At 29.5% G+C, this 6,000-nt stretch overlaps 1 protein-coding gene across 2 annotated transcripts in view; it reads left to right on the top strand.

Moving 5' to 3' along the window:
• Nucleotides 1–332: 332 nt before the first annotated feature.
• The window catches only part of LOC111026605 (cyclic nucleotide-gated cation channel alpha-3), a 112,305-nt gene continuing 106,637 nt past the window's right edge, over nt 333–6,000 (top strand). For both annotated transcript variants that reach the window (XM_022304707.1, XM_022304708.1), the window contains exon 1: nt 333–718. The gene's annotated coding sequence lies outside the window, so the exon portion shown is untranslated. The remainder of the gene's footprint in view (nt 719–6,000) is intronic.

Here is a 6,000-nt window from a genome sequence, read left to right as displayed (position 1 = left end):
TTATATAATATTAAAGTGTACGTGTAGAGTTGTTATGATGATGGAGGGGCTGAAAAAAAAAATACGAAAAAATAAAACTGGGTGAAAGGGATTGATGAGAAAAAAAATGTTAAGAAAAATAAACTGGTAAAAAGAAACGAACCAGCGGGTTGGATTCCGGGACGAGAACTTAAGCGTAGTTATACTATAGTGAATAGTGAGGCGTTGGTGTCGGTGGCGGTGAGGTGGCGGCGTATCGCGATGCGCGCGCACCGCATTATCCTCCCCTCGGAGTAAAGGGACCGCCGAATAACCACTGCCGCCGCCGCCGACTGTGACGCCGCCACCGCTCCCGGACCACCGGCGCCGCCGTAGTGTTCCCAGATCGTGTCCATTGTGATGTTGTGAACCGAACGGGATTTTTAGCAGTACGCACCGGGGCAGAGCTAAAACTAGACAATTTGTTTTTTGAAAAACAGTGTCGGAAAATGAAACGAGAAAAATTTTAACGGAAAATATAATATTTCGTGCGCACCCGTCGGATAACCTAGTACACCGTCACCGTAGTGTCGGTGAAATAATAGTTATTGCGAACCGGGAAGATCCGAGAGGCGAGACGAAGACAAATTCGCAGTCTGCCGTCTCCGTCCGTCACGTGTAGTGTCGTGTGCGCGAGTGCAAATAAATCGTCGTCGAGTAGATATCCGGCGTTGAAGACGGACTTTGGAGCATTTCTTCGGTAAGTTTCAACAGTATTCTTCAGGTAACATAATAACACAAATTGTCACCTTGGTTCGTGTAACTAGAAAATGGGCTCGCCGCACAACGCGATCACGTACTGTGAACTCGTGTATTTGAATAATGAATTAAAATACAACTTTATATAATAGGGTATATGTACTCGGGAAAACCCTACATTACACTATTATGATGCTCGGATTGGAAAAAAATAGGTTGAAACTGACTCGAATGACAATCTAACTGTGTCCCAAGTGTAAGACGAATGGACGTATAGCCTTTTGGATGGTTTTGCATTTCACCTCTCACATCCCCAGACACAAAATGTAGATAATCTTAACAGAATATTCAATTATATTACTACGTATTGGTATTTCTAACAATAAACTCAAACAAACAAGTATATTTTTGACTATTATTATTTATTATAATCAACTTTGACCTAGTTGCACGATGAATATTATCATATTTTAATTAAATATATAATATCATATATATTCATGTATATTTATAAAACAAAATTCAAAATAGTAAAATAAAATGATGACCAAATTCTTTTGTGAATTTATGAAAAATATCTTGGTACCACAATCATAATCAGTTGTATAACTTGTGGTCAATAATAATATTATTATTATTGAATAATATCCTTTTTAATAAAACTTCACAACATACGAATGGTACATATTATTAAAAAAAATATATTTTGGAAGATATTAAACGACGAACCGTCCAGCTGTTCGATGAAAACTAATAATTAGGAGAAATATATTATGCATATGGTATGGTGGTAGAAACGATCAAATTTGTAAATACTTTTTCGCACTCCAACATTTTGGTCCTTACACAACCGTCGCGCAGTTCGTGAGGTTCGTCGATAACGCCGATGACGCGAAGCGTCGCACCGGCTGAGATGCACCAGGCGCGGGCGCGATGGAAACGCACACGTGCGTAAAAAACGTTTTGACGATGACAATATTATGTGTACTATTTTTAAAGCTAGACAATTCGTTGATTACCTACACATAGACGTTTGCTCTGACAAATCCGGTGCAGTATTGATTACAGACCGTGGTGAACAAATATAATATTGTTATTAGAATTTATAACACACAATACGTGCTACGCCCCATCTCCAGAAACGGATGAAAACAATTCGACAATATTAATATAATGCTTCCCATTTTAAATCACGTTCACCGTGCAGGAACCCAATGTTTATCACGGTTTCGTGGTTATAGTGGTTCATCTGTGACTGTTTTGTTACTGAAGCTGATGGCTCCTGGTGTTCTTATACCACGGATGTTTACGTCATATTTTCTTATGGTATTTGTCAGTGTCGAGTCGTCCGGTGTAACACGACACAATATCAGCCCCTCGGATCCCATTTTCCCGGTCATCAACAGGTAGTGCATCGGTCTTGATTTCTGTTGTATATTATTGATACTGTTTACTTTATGACGTACTTACCTACTAAGCTATAATATACCTACGTCATATTATATTTGGGATTATAAATATAAAGTATCGAATTTTTAATATACGGCAGTGTTCAAACAGCAGTGCTCGAGTGTCTGAGTAGCAGGTAGCAATGTATTGATGTCGTCGAATGGGGTTGTTATAAATCTTAACGTATTATTAAAATCATTATCAGAGTATATAATTCCTATACACTATAAAACCGTATAGGCTAATACAAACGATTAAGACATATAGTAAACATAACTACCCACAATGTGGATGCAAAATTAGAAACGAATATAAAACATAATAGTATTATATTATCATTTAGTCTAAGTATAGCCGAGTTCCCATGACTCGTGTACTTGACGAAAATAATATTATACTCGTATACGAATATTCTAACAATCGTCAAATCATTCGAATATAGTCAAATAGATCATTCTTGCCACTCTTGTATTTGAGAAATATATGTAAGTATAAAGTACATGTTTTTTTGACTCCTGTCACTTTACCGATAATACGAGGGGAAGATGACCAATACCAAACATACCAAATATTCGTACAAGACCTAATCTAACCTATTCTGTTCCTCTACATGGCGAATATCGACGGATAGCAAATATTAACATGAATCGTGGGAACTAGAGATAAACTACCACGTCTTAATATCATGTAATGAAAAACATCTTTAAATATACGAAACACAAATTAATTTGAATTATTATGGGTTGTAGCGTAAAATAACTATACGACAGTGTTAACTGTTGAGCTAATGTTAACACAATATGCAATTATATTAATAGAAATGTATTAATATTTTATTAATATTTATTTTATTTATATGATGAGATATAAAATTATTTTATACTATTTTTCGCCAATTTTGGTTTCCAAGAGAGTGTAAGATATTAAAATTTGTTTGAAGTCATTAAAAAGGTATTTGATTCGTTCATTTTATTCAAGATATATTTTTAATTTTACTCATCTGGTCGATTACTTTTTTTAATGAGAATATAATTTAGTATCCGTCCGTTATGCTGCCAGGTGCGCAGCCTTTGAGCTCATTTTATTCTGCCTGATAATTATTTTATACTGTAACAAATAATATACCACTATATAATAATATTATAATGAATATTAGGTAATTTAAATGTACGATATAATATACGTTTGTTGTAATTAATCAATCGATATTCTTTAATGATTTACTGTGATATTAAATTATGATAAAATAGTTTAATTAAGATCTCAACATGCAAAATAAAAATATCATAATATGAACACAATATATAATATGTAATCAATTTTAGTATGTCATTTTTCATTGAACAATAAATAAAATGATAAATTCAAAAATTATATTTTTTGTGCCGTATACTCTATTTATTCAGTGTACACAATAATTATACTTAATAAAAAAAGGTTTACATCTGTACAATTATAAATACCTGGTGTATTTTTCCATCCATGAAATAAATTGACAATATTTAATGCGATTATACAAATTATTATTATTTACATAATTATAAACAATTTAAAAATGGTTTAACTTTTTTTTTTAAATCTAATATTCAAAAACAGTTTTAAAATGCATGATAAACTATTTTATATTTTAGCTAGTAATTATTTCCAACACATTTTTTTCTTATTTAGTCAATGTTTCATAGTTTGAAACTAAGTGCTTTGAGCATATTATAGTTAGGAATATTGAGTATATAAAAAATTAAAGTACAACAATTTTTAAATAATTTTATCACAATGACCTAAACAATATTATTATGAATTAGACAATATTTATTCAGTATAATAATATATAAACTTATTTTGTATACACTATAAATAGTTTTAAATATTTTATAAATGTATTCTTTTTTAAAACATAATAAATTATTATTTTTAAAAAAACATTGAATTTAAATTATTTTTAATGTCCAAAATTAATACTAAAATGTGTGTTTTTAATAAATGTATGTATAGTGCATTCTAAAGATAAGCTTGATTTCTTTTATTTCGTAAATGCCAAGACATATTATAATATAACTCAATGAAAAAAATATTCAAAGGTATAAAAAAATTGTTATAGAATCCAGAATTTAATTAAATAAAATAATTAAACACCACTCAGACAAATTCTTTGAAATAATATTATCTATAACTAAAAAAAAATGTTATTAATCTTTGAAACATACACTTACCCACAATATATCTGGAATAATTGTTCAATTTTTCATTTAAACGTTTAACTAAATAGCAAATAATATAAACTATGCCCATAACCTAGCAGTTGATGTTGTACATGAATAATAATAAAAAATACTATAAAACTATAAACTATTATTTTTTATCATTCATCGATACATTAAAATACCAGCTAAAATGATTGTTTTATTTTCTTATTTGAATACACAATCTGGAAAATCCGGAGTTCAAACTAGTTTGTAAGCGAAATACGACAATAACAATAGTGTTTGTTTTAAGTCTTGAAAACAAGGGTGAAAATTCTGCATGGAAATAATTTCAAAAACCAAATTATATTATAATTTTTTTTTTAAATTTAATTGTATTATAAGTAATTGATGTATAATATTATCTAGGGCCATTTCTATGTAAATGGAATAGTGATGTTATTAAGTGTACCTAATGAGTATGTTGATCGCCGATAAGAGGATTTGAATGGTGCAAAAGTAGCAGTATGAAATTTTCGTACAGTGGTTTAAGGTTAAACCATGGGAGATTTTGTATTTTCAAGACTCGTGGTACATTAATAATTAGTAGTTATTTTATCAGTTGATTGAAAAGATTAAAGGATGTTCGATGTTTTTGCTGATCCTCAAAGTTTTATCCTATATGACAAACCTAATTGGACATATAATTCAAATTTAGATAATAATTCTGGTATCTATTGGTATATAATATTATGTAGAATCAGTGGAGTACATGTGAGGGTTTTTGTGTTTAATCCCTATTGACTTTTTTCATTATATAAAAATACGTGAAAGTGTTTTTTCTAATGTACATATATATATATATATATAATAATAATATATTATACACATGATGATTCCCTAACCATGCTCACTCTCCTATTTTTATTTAATAATATTATTAAATTATGGTTTTTGAATTTTTTAAGAACGTTCAGATATTTAATTATCTTTAAAATATTTTTAGATATATCAGATTTTTATATCATTTAATATCTAATCATGTGGTAACACAAAACGTCTTTTTTTCAAATGAGAACCAACTTTTTAATTATTATTTATTAAGAAGATGATTTTTCTGAGAATTTTGATGGGAGTATCTCAATCGTAATTTAAAGAAGTTCTTAGTTATGCAGAGTAATTTAAATGTATGTAATAAAGATAATATATTATACAGGTGTAACAAAATAAATGGTTTTAAAAAATACTAAATATTTATTATTATTTATATATAATAATTATTATTTATAACCCTCGAACTATTTTCTCCAAATTGTTAAATGTTGATTAAAGTTCCTAAAATCAGAATTTGAATAAATTTGTCATTAAATTAAAAATCGGATGAAACTCTTTGATGAATTATCGTGTATTTTCGTGTACTGATTTTTTCCTCCCCTCTCTATTGAAAATATTTGTACGATATTGTGTGACAGAGATGATTTGCCAGTGTGTAAACTGTTAAGACGTCATATGATAACACATTTAAGTTTACTCTGAAATCTGAATATTATAATATTCTAGCTAAGCTTTTTACCTAGTTGAGTATGGGGAGGAGTCTAAAATCTGTATGGAAGTTTATAAATACATCGAATGCACAATAATTATTTTCGAAAAT

This window comes from Myzus persicae, unplaced genomic scaffold (genome assembly GCF_001856785.1).
Source record: "Myzus persicae strain clone G006 unplaced genomic scaffold, MPER_G0061.0, whole genome shotgun sequence".
Lineage (NCBI taxonomy): Eukaryota > Metazoa > Arthropoda > Insecta > Hemiptera > Aphididae > Myzus > Myzus persicae.
The sequence above is the reverse complement of the archived record's forward strand: the minus strand, read 5'-3'. Positions and strand labels throughout refer to the sequence as shown.